Raw genomic sequence first — 14079 nt, 5'->3', positions numbered from 1 at the left:
CTTTGGAAGACTTAGAGTCACAAGTGTCACACCTCTAATGGTTCACAAACACCATAAACAAGAGGATGAAGAGGAGAGAGGATGGAGGCTGCCCTAAAACGTGTACAAACCCTAAAATATTGCTTAGCCACGTTCTTAGGTCATAAGGGGTCTATTTATAGTGAGGCTATTAGGGTTATCTAACAAGGAAACCCTAATTTGGATGCTTAAGCCCTAAGCAACCCATGGATCCCTTTCCTTAAGGCCTTGGACGATTTCCTTATGGGCTTCCCCATAGAATTCGTCCACTCCTTAATATAAGGCAATCCATGGCCCAAATTGCAATTATCTTATAATTACAATTCCAGTCCCTTAAGTTTAATTAATCTCTTTTAGTCACAAAACTAATTACCAATTAATTCTTGACTAATATTAATTAAACAATATGATTTCTCCTTTAATATATTATTTTCATAATATATTAATAAATCATATTTAATCATTTCTCTCGATAATTCATCCTATCAAGTTGCTTTGGTGAAGGCAACCCAAAAGGACCATGCACCATCGGGTCAAGTACATACCAAAATAGTTATGGACTTAGACACTAATCCAACAGTCTCCCACTTGGATAAGTCTAATAACTATTCTGCGTATGACTTCAGATCCTGATCTGCAATCGTAGCTTTCCAAAGCCGCTGTCAACTCTGATCCTATCAGATACGCGTGTCCTTAGATAAGGGATCATATATTCCTCCATTCTAAATCTCATATGAGATATGATTTCAAATCATTCTCTTTGTACTATATCTCGATTCCTGATTTATGACGACTGACTAACTGAACACATCAAATTAGCCCTATCCCGGCCGAGCATTTACGTTTGTCATCACTAAACCATCGAGGGGCCCAAAAATATCGCTTTTATCCTACTTTGGATAAAAGGAACGGATAAACTTTGATACAATGCTTGCTTGCACTCACTCATCGAATCACACACAATAATATGTTTTATAACACCAAGTTACTAGTGCGTTTACATATTATCAATGTGCAACCAATTCGCAAGATACAACTCACACATCTCGGTTTCAAGAATATAAGATGTTATCGTCTCACCAATCACTCGTGATACAATCCATGGAGTGATCCAAGTGAGTGTGGGTTTGATCCAATGCTCAAATTCATATTCATAAGCACTCATGAACGTTGCAGCAAACATTTGCTTATGTCTAATACTCTTTTAGACAATCCACACACTAATTCACGACAGTCTTCATTCATATCTACTTCCAACATATGAACGACTGTGGCCCGTTCGAATAATTCGATTATTCTTAATAAATTCAATTATTCTGGAAGTCAAAACATGCAAATGTGAAACACAAGAATAATACTAATCCCATATGGCCTCAAACCTTTGAGTATAAATAAAACTCCTTTTATTTATCACCATATCGATTACTCATTATTTGTCGTTTCGGGTAATCAACTTCTTACTTGAATTATTACACTTGTCCCATGCTCTTAGCATGCACACAATGTTTACCTATGGTTCTTACTTTTGTGAAATAGATCAAATTAAACACATTTCCAATCATTCTCATTTCATAACTCCAAATCCTTTTTCATAAGTGTGAGAATATCAAATTCTTGTTACTTATAAAATATGCTAGATTCTAACATTCTATGCAATGATCCTTTCGTAATGTCACTGCACCAAAGTCACAAAGACTATTGCCAATGATATTACAAAGTCCTCTATCAGACATTGTTACAAGACAATTCCTTAGATATGATGTCTCTCACTCAAAGTACATTCCTTTGAACGTCCTTTTGCATAAAAGTTTCTAATCTAGACATAAATTTTTCAATATTCAATTCCCAATATGGACACGTTTCCATATTTTCCATATGACAACTCATTCTTAATAGAATCTTATCTATTCGTAATGATGTCGATATGGTCCATCGAATATGGAAACATTTCCATAATTTCCATATGACAACTCATTCTTAATAGAATCTTTTCTATTCATAATAATGTCGATATGGTCCATCCAATACCTTGCTTCCAACTACTCACAAGCGACCAATCCTCGTCGAACTTTGGATTGTCCTTTGATAGTTGTTTAATTATTTTAGTCAAAACCGATTCTAGTCCCTTTTTCCTCTAAACGCGCTAGACATTTGGAAAATTTTAGAATGGTCAAATATTAAAGCATTTGCAATCGATCCTATACCCGAAGCGTATGGGACACGACGCATAATGTTTTATTTGCTATGTTCTCAAAATTCGAATTGTGAAGAGGAATGTCGTAATCATAATCGAAATTTTAAGAACACACTATGTACCCTTGACTAAATTTATTAACATTTCTCAACCTAATCCTTTAGATTTGAAATGAAGCATAATATTCTCTCCCTTAATTATAGCAAAACAACTTTACAACCCTTACAACTTTGCAAGGTATAACTCTTGTTTTCTATAATTAATATTGCCAACTTGCTATACGTGCCTTAATAATCATACAATCATAACTTTTATGCTCCCACTATCATGATGATTATTATAAAACATAACACTTATGCTCCCACTAGCTTTGACATGCATTCAGAAACAGCCTAACTTTCAGACAAACAATACTTATTGAATTTCTTAAGCTCATGTTTCCAATACCTAATGCTTTGATAATCTTTTATCAAGGCTTCTTTATACACCTGTGCCTTAGATAGTTCATATGTGTGTCTAAACAATTAAGACTAATTGGCAAACCTCATAATTCAAATTATGGAAAGGGATACCGTAACCATAATTGAATTCGAGAATGCAATTTTACAATCACTATCTTCTTAAAATCTTTCTTAGTGAAAGCATTTCCTCACAATCATTTTCATGAAGGAGGAAATATTATGACACTTAGATTTAAACGGTGTATTTGTTCCTATCCATGTGAATTTGTCAAAACCAAAGTTTACGACAAATTCAAACTCATATGGATCGAACTTTCTTATTCTCGATTTCTTGCCTTATGGTAGCACAGCTGCCCACCACGTCTTCCAAGTAGTTAAGCAGCTCACCTTTTCTTATCAATGTACTTTCCATTGATCAAGGTCCTTGTCTTTTATGCATTAAAATGAGAACTCATAGGACTCACATGCATAATTAACTTGATTGGAACGACATAGAAACAAAATAATGTCAACACGATAGGTTGTAAACCTCAACTCGTGCGCTAGTGATGATTGATAAGGTTTATTTGATTTGTTCTTGAAACCTTTCAAGACCATTAAGACTCCCACTGACTCCTTGACATATAAGATTCTCTTGTCAAAACATTTCTTAACAAACAAATATTCAAGAGTTAGTGTAGCTTTTATCAAAACTCTTCATAAATTGGTCCTAGTTGGTCTTTGTCTTATCCAAGACATCACAACTTTCCACATTTGATGAATGTTACAAACCTTTTTTAATACTTTTCACTTAATGTCACAATCTTAACTTTAAGACTTGTTATTGGAACGAAGTATGATTGACTTTTTGATTTAACCATTTCTTCAATTCTTGATTCCTCTTCCTAGACATACAATTGTACTAAGACTCACTTAGAGGATCAATTGAGTTGTGGTTCTTAATCATTAAGACTTATCATAAAGCATAAAAGGTACTCTCCCTTCTTCTTAGAATGGAGAAACTTTTATCTTTCTGCCTATTTGATTCTTCTTATTCGTTCTGCTATTGATTTAAACCTTTTCAATCAATTCAGAATTACACTTAATCTTATAAGTATAATCATATTTACTAAACCTTTAGTAAATTATGACGAATATCTTTATTATTCTTGTGGTGGACTTGATCAACACACAACTTTGTGTACTCGATCTCCTAGTCCTTCACTTGACACTTTGTCAATGAATTAGTCTAATTTCCAAATATGAAATTTCTCATTCATCGTGCAACCAAGTTGCATGATTCCAAGTTTCTGTCCAATTGAAACTTGGGCGATGAGAAACTCTCCCTATTTGGTAAACTCTCGACTTTCCATAAATAATATATTAAGAACCAAATCCATTATTGTTAATAATAGAAACGTTTTAACATCAATTTTTCATACACGCCATTGCAAGGATAAATAAATAAAATTTAAAATCAAAATTTATTTTATTGCGGAAAAATTTGTCCTTACAATGCAATTCATTGAAAAACTATGCTAATACATCTTTCTTAGCAATCTAATTCTAACTCTAAGTAGTAGCTCAAGAATCTAATCTTCGAGAAATGCGATCGAAATCCATTCCTTCACGGTTAGATTCTGCTCACTTCTTCCCTTAAGCTTCCTTTCTTTTCTTCGATCCTACAAAAAAACAATTGTAATCTTATCACATTATGTATTAATAATCTAGAATAGAATCTTAAAAGAGTTAGTTAATGGATTTTACCTATATTAGAGCCATACGTTTCGACTCTCCCATCTCTTAGATCTCTTAGGTAAATGGGGCAGCTTCGTCCCCAATGCCCTTTCTCTTGGCAACAAAAACAAATTGACTCTTTTGGAACATGACATGGAACTACTTCAGACATTGCCTTTCTCTTATGATCAAACTTTTTGATCATAGCATGTCTTTCGTTGCCATTTTCTATACCCATAGAGGTCTTGCAGGCAAATTCACCAATCAACTTTGCTTTTCTATTGCGCCAAACCATTGCTGATTCAGCAGCAATAAGCATATAGGTGAGATCTATAAGGGTCACGTCGCGGTTCATCATATAGTACTCTCTTACGAACTCACTATATGAGTTAGGAAGTGACTGAAGAACCCAATCAACAGCCATTTCCTCACAGACAACGGATCCCCTATTCTTAACCTATCAATGTGTGACTTCATCCCTAGGACGTGTGCACACACCGACTTTCCTTCTTTATGTTTACTTGCCAAAAGGGCTTGAGTGATCTTGAACTTTTCAAGCCTTCGAACTTGTGGGTTAGGGGGAATAATTGGAGGAGGTGGAGGAAGTGAAGCATGATCTCTTGTTCCTCGATCGAATCATGGAATATCATCTTCATGCGGAAAGCTTGTTCCACGAGATTTAGGAAAACCATAGTTGTCAAACTTTGACATCTACAAAATGGGAGAAAACGAATTCAAGTTAGTTGATTGATTGAGTCCTTAGTAAATCACCCAAATGAGATACTAAGGCTAGGACCCAACACAATATTCTACAACTCGGGAGAGGGATGCCGTAACCCTTATTGCAGAATATTTGAAGGTAAGTGAATGACGATTCACTAATTTCCACCATAAAAAACGAAAAGAAATTTAAGTTTTAAATCTATGAAAACTCCTAGATCTTATGAGATTCATTGAACATTTCAATGGCATGTTTAAATCTCGATATGCCCCTCTTGTTTGTGACTGGGATGCCGAGGATCACAAAGCAGGTGTGAATAACCATGCGAACTACATGGTGCCCCCACATGTTACAGTCACCTATTCGATGTGCTGGTAAACCACTCACGCTCCACCGAACTATGACAAACATTGAGTCACCCTTTTCTACCTTTGCTTAGAACCATTTAGTGTGCCGGTAAACCACACACGCTCCACTAACGTCTTCGCAAGGGCAGAAAGTGTAATTTCATGGAATTGCATCAATTCACTTTTGCCTAAGTAACTAAGATTGGGAATTTTATGATAACATTAGTTACTTTAATAATTCGTTATACTTATAATGGAAGGTTTCGTCCTATCCTACCCGTTCGGCTAACGACCCTCCACTAATCAAGAGTGCGGTGGGTAAGAGTGAATACCCATTCAATCGCCATTTTATAGGCAATTTCCTTAAACACCCCTTATAGACCAGTTTCGTGAATGAGGCATACTAACGGTAATACTGACTTTTACTCATACATATATATAATGTTAGACTTTTAATGTAATATATATAGTATATGGTGTATTTTACACTTTTAAAATACTAGGTGGTTTAATTTAACAATTATACTTTTAATTCAATTAAATTGTTATCCTAAACTTTTATGGATTTATTAAACCTCTTTTAATTATACTCCTTAATTAATTAATAAAACCATAAGGGTATGATTTGAACTTTTCAAAACAATACTAGGGTTTTAGAATTTAACATTCCTAATTAAAGTTTTAATTAACTTTTAAATTCCAAAACTTGAGGGCAAGTTTTTGAAACATTTCAAAACATTAGGGTTTAGAATTTAAATATACATCAAAATTAAACTATTAATCAAAATTTAAATTCTAAAACTTGAGGGCAAGTTTTGAAACCTTTTTCAAAACATTAGGGTTTCAACTATTTAAATTTCAAAACAACAAAACTTTTGGGTTCAAATTTAAACTATAAAACCTAAAGGGGAAAATATGAAACTTTTCATAACACAAGGATCAAATAACAAATAATTTAATCACATAATTATCCATATTTGATTTATTTAATGATTTCTTGCAAAACAATTTACCAATTTAATCAAAATAATTAATCAATTATCACATGAGGAAACAAATATTTTATTAATTGATAAATATCTTCAATTAGATCAAGAATATAGTCAAATATATCATAAAATCGGATTTATATTGATCTAATTTGATAAGGTAACTATCCCAAAGCAAAAACAGCAACAAATCCCGAGATATGCTCCATCTGACGAGTTGACTCGTTGAGTCAAGCATGGACTCGTCGAGTCAGCATGGACTCGGCGAGTTCAGCTATGGACTCGGCGAGTCCAGCCTCCAAAAACCAAAAAATATAATTTTTCAAACATATCAAGCATCAATACAATAGAAACCAGTCTAGGCTCTGATACCACTGATGGGTTTTGGTCCTAAGAACATCCTATGTGCTCATACAAACCCTAATGCTTGGATCTAGGTTTCTCTATTGTACATGCAAGTTATCCAAGACTATAAACCCTAATTCTAACATTCAAGTAATCATATTAACATGAGAATAGGTTTAAGATGTTACCTTGATTGTTATGTAGCAATAACAATCCCTAATCTCCTTGTATTGACTTTGGAAGACTTAGAGTCACAAGTGTCACTCCTCTAATGGTTCACAAACACCATAAACAAGAGGATGAAGAGGAGAGAGGATGGAGGCTGCCCTAAAACGTGTACAAACCCTAAAAGATTGCTTAGCCACGTTTTTAGGTCATAAGGGGTCTATTTATAGTGAGGCTATTATGGTTATCTAACAAGGAAACCCTAATTTGGATGCTTAAGCCCTAAGCAACCCATGGATCCCTTTCCTTAAGGCCTTGGACGATTTCCTTATGGGCTTCCCCATAGAATTAGTCCACTCCTTAATATAAGGCAATCCATGGCCCAAATTGCAATTATCTTATAATTACAATTCCAGTCCCTTAAGTTTAATTAATCTCTTTTAGTCACAAAACTAATTACCAATTAATTCTTGACTAATATTAATTAAACAATATGATTTCTCCTTTAATATATTATTCTCATAATATATTAATAAATCATATTTAATCCTTTCTCTCGATAATTCATCCTATCAAGTTGCTTTGGTGAAGGCAACCCAAAAGGACCATGCACCATCGGGTCAAGTACATACCAAAATAGTTATGGACTTAGACACTAATCCAACAAATTCTTCACTCCAAAATCTCTTCTTTCTCTCACTAATTTCTCTCTCTAGAGTTCCAACCCCCCCCCCTAAAGCCCTAGATAAAATCCCTAGCTCCCGAGGGAAGCCCCGAGGCTCCCGGAGTCCCGAGAAAATGAGCCTTTCGGTTTTGAAACGCTGCTCCAATTAAGTTCTGGTTTTCGATAAAATTCGCTGTAAGTGTGCTACGCTTACGCAATTTTTAATATAGCTTTCAAATAATTATAGGAATGTTATTAGGTCCTTAAACTAATTATTTGGGCTATTATTATGAGTTATATTGAGTGTTATTAACGCTTAATAATAGTCAGACTAATTAATTTGTCGCGGTTATCGTTAGACAAAACCCTAGTGGTATTGGTACTAGGTTTTATCGAAGGAAAATTGTTTTGAGAGTATCGAAGCACTGTCCGAGTGCTGAGTCATCACCTTTCAGGTGAGTGCATAGTCCCTTTCATCTTACACATAGATATGAAGTATTTTATATAAACAACGTGCTATGTGTGCATATTATCTGAATACTTGTTGTCTATGCTGGATGAACGTTTTATACATGTTTTAAAGGATTTAAACTGTATACGTATTTTATATATACGAATATGTTGGGTATGAGATGGGTAGATGAATGATGAGAGATAGAAGATGATGTGAGTATACATTGGCAGCTATAGACTTAGTGCCTATGGGACGAACACCGGTAGCTATGGACTTAGTACCTATTAGTTAGACGTTGGTAGCTATGGATTTAGTACCTGTTAGGAATTGGTAGCTATGGACTTAGTACCTATTAGTTAGACGCTGGTAGCTATGGATTTAGTACCTGTTAGGAATTGGTAGCTATGGACTTAGTACCTATTGAACACTGGTAGCTATGGATTTAGTACCCGATGAGTAGGATATAGCAGCTATGGATTTAGTGCTTTACGAACGAACGTCGGCAGCTATGGATTTAGTGCCAGTCCTATAACCCTGGAAGCAAGGGACTTCGGAATAAACGAATGCAGGATAGATGACTCTTAAGTTAAATCCTTAAGAGTAAAGAAGATAATGGGGATGGGTAATTGGGTTGATTGTTTGATTGTTTAAACATAATAATTATATTATTGTGGGTTGAAAACCCTATGTACTCACCAGGTTTCCCAACCTGACCCACTCCAGTTTATTTATATCAAAGGTGACGATATGAAGTGACATTACACTGAGAGATTTAAAGAGATGTAGATCACTAGTGTAAATAATTGTAAGTTCTGTTTATGCTTATGTTTCTGTATTAACGATGACATCCCAAACGTTTTAAGATGAATAAAATACGTTTTTTCGAAAATGTTTTAATAACGTATTTATCGTGTTTTTCTGGGAACAAATTCCGCAACATTTTTATTAAAAGAAGAACTCTGATTTTTATAAAGCATAAACAAAATCGGTCTTTTCTAGCCGTGAAAATTGGGGATGTCATAGTTGGTATCAGAGCATTAATTTAAGCGAACTAGGAATATGGATTTATTTCTAGACTTAAACTTAGAATGCTAAGCGAGGATTGTGAGGTGTGAGCACTAGCTTATTTTAGGAATGATGCCTAAATTGCTTTCATGTGCTAAATGATTTGTTATGCTATAGTTTGATCGGATCTATGGTCTGTTGCCGACCGGATCTGGAAACCTTATGTGTTTAGGATTCTAAACGTACGACTACGATATTAGAACTAGCATGTAAACGTTTCGGAGTGATAAGGATGATTTAAACGTCAATCCTAAGTAAAGGTCTAGATTCACCTTATTCGGTGTATAGATCAAGATGGCAAGGACCCGTAGCGGAAACGTGAATGCAAATGAGAACAGGAACCAAGCCCCAGTGGTTCAGCAAATACCTGTTGTAGAAGAAGTTGCACCTGAGCCAGTCACCATGGCTGGAGTTCAAGCCATGATTCGGGCTATGCTAGCTGAACAAATGGAAGAAATGAGGAGGATGTCAAATACGGATGACCCTACTATGCCTACTGAGCAACCCGAGCTGATTCCCGAGCAATCAGAGGAAGGGAACTATAGCCGCCAAGTGAGTCAAGTGGGGACTCAAGATGTCCCTGAGAGGAGAAACTACAAGGACGGGTGAATGTACAAGAATTTCTTGGGTGCGAAACCACCAAGTCTCTCAGGAAGCCTAAAGCCTATTGAGATTATGGATTGGATCTCCAAGATGGAAATGGTGTTTGAGAGCTGCGACTGTAGCGAGAAACAGAAGACCGTCTTCGCCGTAAGACAACTGAAAACTGGAGTCTTGAGCTGGTGGAAGCTATTGGCAGATACGATGCCACGAGGAGAAGCCTTAAGGATGTCATGGGAAGAGTTCTTGGAACAGTTGAAAATGCAGTACTGCTCAGAGATAGATCTGATAGACCTAAACAACGAGTTTCAGAACCTGAAGAAAGGGAAGATGAGTGTTGATGAGTATGCCACCGCATTCACCGAGAGGATGAAGCTATTCCCCTACTTGGTGCCTACTGAACTCTCCAAGATTGATAGGTTTGCTAACGGACTGCCCACTGACTTTGGCCCAATGGTCAAAATGACAACTACCTTGAAAACAGCTGTTAGGGCAGCTAAGAACGTAGAGGCCCAGATAAGAGAAAAGGGTCTAGAAAAAGATAAGGCAGGAGAGAAGCGTAAGTTTGAAGGATCTCCGAGGTCGAACAAGGAAAGTAAATTCTCAAAGCTTGGAGGAGGAGATAGAGGTGAAGCGAGATGGTGTGATAAATGCAAGAAGAAGCATGGTGGGAAGTGCAACGAAGAAGTGACTTGTTACAAGTGTGGGAGGACTGGTCACTATTCCAAAGACTGCACACATAATGATAAAGTATGCTACGGATGTGGAGGCAAGGGGCACATGTCCAGAGACTGCCCAAGGAAAAATAAAGCAGCAAGACCAGAAACGCCACCAAGGCCAAGGGCATTTCACATGATCCTCGACGAAGCAGAAAACCATGCGAGGAATCAAGGATGAGGACTTCATATCGGAAGATCAAGTTATGTAGTAGCCATAGTATTTTATGATGTAGCCTATTAGAGGCATAGTCTAGGGTGAACTTGAACACCTATGTAATAGTTTCAAGAAATAATAAAATCTTCATTTTGTTATCTGGTGTGTTAAATTGTTGTGTGATTCGCTGCATGGTGACTTGGGAAACCGCGGGACAATACTTGGGATGAGTATGAGTAGGTGTGAATGGTAGTAGAGGCCTATACTACCGGAAGCACATGACTCACACTTGGATCAGGGAAAGTCACAAGGTTACCAAGAAACTAGTAATTGATTTCGTTTTATTCAAGTGCGTTGTTACCATCGTTTCGGTAATGACTAAGAAGATTGTTGATATTCCAACCCTAGTGGTCATATCGAATTGAGTCCGACTACGCTAAGTATGCTATGTGGTTTAGAAAATCAAGATCGATGTAGCGTCCGAATTAAACCAAACGATTGAAATCAAAGCGATCAATAGAAATATTGCGCTCGTTGTTAAAGAAGTTGATAGCTAGAAATGCCTAATGTTAAAGTGTGATTATATCACATTAGAACATGAAGGAAGGCATAGTCTGTTTTAGAATTTAACTCTAAAAGACCTAAGCCTAAGTGTTGCAACGTACAATGATAGGTCATTAGAATATGACACGTCGATCCATCGTAGTAATAAAAGAACTCATCTCAAGTTCGTATCCAGTAAGGATCGAGATTGTGACTTGAAGGTCATAATTGGGAGTCTAGCCTGAGGTAGAGAACAGGTGCACGATCGAGTACTCTTACAGTCAATGAGTTTAAGAGATAGACTTGAAGGAATGTAGAAGTTATAATTATTACCTAGGATGAAGAGATGACGTATGGAGTCATTATACGACCCTGTTTCGTTGATGATTCCGGGACGTAATCATCCTAAGGGGGAGATAATTGTAACGCCCGCAAATCCGGGCTAGTCAATTTAGAGGCAATAGGGGTCGAAAATGACTTTTCGACAAAAGATTATTTAGAATAAATAATCTTAACCAAGTTGTAGAATATGTCACAAGGTTTCCATACATATAAAGAACGCCGAAATCCGAGTTATAACGAAGAAGTTATGACCCGTCGAAGTTTCGCGACAGAACCGACACGATACCGGGAACCGTAAATAGTGAATTTACGATGGATAGAGATTTAGCCTTAGCAATCTAAACGAAATTCGTAGCATATGTTAAAATAAGAACATCAATAAAAAGAACCCCCAAATCTGACTTCGTATGAAGAAATTATGATTTTTCGAAGTTTCGAGTTAGCAGTGTACAACCCGAAATTCGAATATTAGATCGAGCGGTTTTTAGCCAACACGACCTAAACAAGAATCGAAGATCTCGTTAAGAGTAGCGTAACGAGAAAAAGATGGGCGAAAACGGACATCGGATGAAGAAGTTATGAGGATTTAACGGACCAATCCTGTCCCGACCTGTTAATAATATAAAATTTAAAATCGAGTCAAAATTAGCCGACGGAGTCTAAACGAAAGTAGTAGAGTACGTTCCCACCTTCGCGTGGATATAAAAAACGTCATAAACGGAGCTCGTATGCGAAAGTTATGATTTTCAGAAATCGGAAAGTGAATTTGCGAAATCTGTTGCGAGGGTGATGACGTGGCTCAATCAGGACCGTCGCTTGCTGATCACGCTTCGCTTCGGATTTACGACACGTCGCTTCGCAGTACGCCCCACGTAGGTCCGATCTGATCCATCCGATGGGTGCAAGATAGCTGGGTCCGAGCTGGTGGTCTTATCCGAGGAGTACGCCCAGCGTACCCTCGGTACGCCCAACATAAGGTCCGAAGCTCTGGCTATAAATAGAAGGCCGAGGCTGCCATAATTCTTCACTCCAAAATCTCTTCTTTCTCTCACTAATTTCTCTCTCTAGAGTTCCAACCCCCCCCCCTAAAGCCCTAGATAAAATCCCTAGCTCCCGAAGGAAGCCCCGAGGCTCCCGGAGTCCCGAGAAAATGAGCCTTTCGGTTTTGAAACGCTGCTCCAATTAAGTTCTGGTTTTCGATAAAATTCGCTGTAAGTGTGCTACGCTTACGCAATTTTTAATATAGCTTTCAAATAATTATAGGAATGTTATTAGGTCCTTAAACTAATTATTTGGGCTATTATTATGAGTTATATTGAGTGTTATTAACGCTTAATAATAGTCAGACTAATTAATTTGTCGCGGTTATCGTTAGACAAAACCCTAGTGGTATTGGTACTAGGTTTTCTCGAAGGAAAATTGTTTTGAGAGTATCGAAGCACTGTCCGAGTGCTGAGTCATCACCTTTCAGGTGAGTGCATAATCCCTTTCATCTTACACATAGATATGAAGTATTTTATATAAACAACGTGCTATGTGTGCATATTATCTGAATACTTGCTGTCTATGCTGGATGAACGTTTTATACATGTTTTAAAGGATTTAAACTGTATACGTATTTTATATATACGAATATGTTGGGTATGAGATGGGTAGATGAATGATGAGAGATAGAAGATGATGTGAGTATACATTGGCAGCTATAGACTTAGTGCCTATGGGACGAACACCGGTAGCTATGGACTTAGTACCTATTAGTTAGACGCTGGTAGCTATGGATTTAGTACCTGTTAGGAATTGGTAGCTATGGACTTAGTACCTATTAGTTAGACGCTGGTAGCTATGGATTTAGTACCTGTTAGGAATTGGTAGCTATGGACTTAGTACCTATTGAACACTGGTAGCTATGGATTTAGTACCCGATGAGTAGGATATAGCAGCTATGGATTTAGTGCTTTACGAACGAACGTCGGCAACTATGGATTTAGTGCCAGTCCTATAACCCTGGAAGCAAGGGACTTCGGAATAAACGAATGCAGGATAGATGACTCTTAAGTTAAATCCTTAAGAGTAAAGAAGATAATGGGGATGGGTAATTGGGTTGATTGTTTGATTGTTTAAAAATAATAATTATATTATTGTGGGTTGAAAACCCTATGTACTCACCAGGTTTCCCAACCTGACCCACTCCAGTTTATTTATATCAAAGGTAACGATATGAAGTGACATTACACTGAGAGATTTAAAGAGATGTAGATCACTAGTGTAAATAATTGTAAGTTCTGTTTATGCTTATGTTTCCATATTAACGATGACATCCCAAACGTTTTAAGATGAATAAAATACGTTTTTTCGAAAATGTTTTAATAACGTATTTATCGTGTTTTTCTGGGAACAAATTCCGCAACCTTTTTATGAAATGAAGTACTCTGATTTTTATAAAGCATAAACAAAATCGGTCTTTTCTGGCCGTGAAAATTGGGGATGTCACATTCTTGCCTTGCATGAGTGCCGATTTCCCTCACCCTAGGGGTCTATTTATACTATGGGATACTAGGGTTTCACCTTTAACTCTAATTGAA

Source organism: Lactuca sativa, chromosome 5 (genome assembly GCF_002870075.4).
Source record: "Lactuca sativa cultivar Salinas chromosome 5, Lsat_Salinas_v11, whole genome shotgun sequence".
In the NCBI taxonomy this organism is placed as follows: Eukaryota; Viridiplantae; Streptophyta; class Magnoliopsida; order Asterales; family Asteraceae; genus Lactuca; species Lactuca sativa.
Note: the sequence above shows the minus strand (reverse complement) of the source record.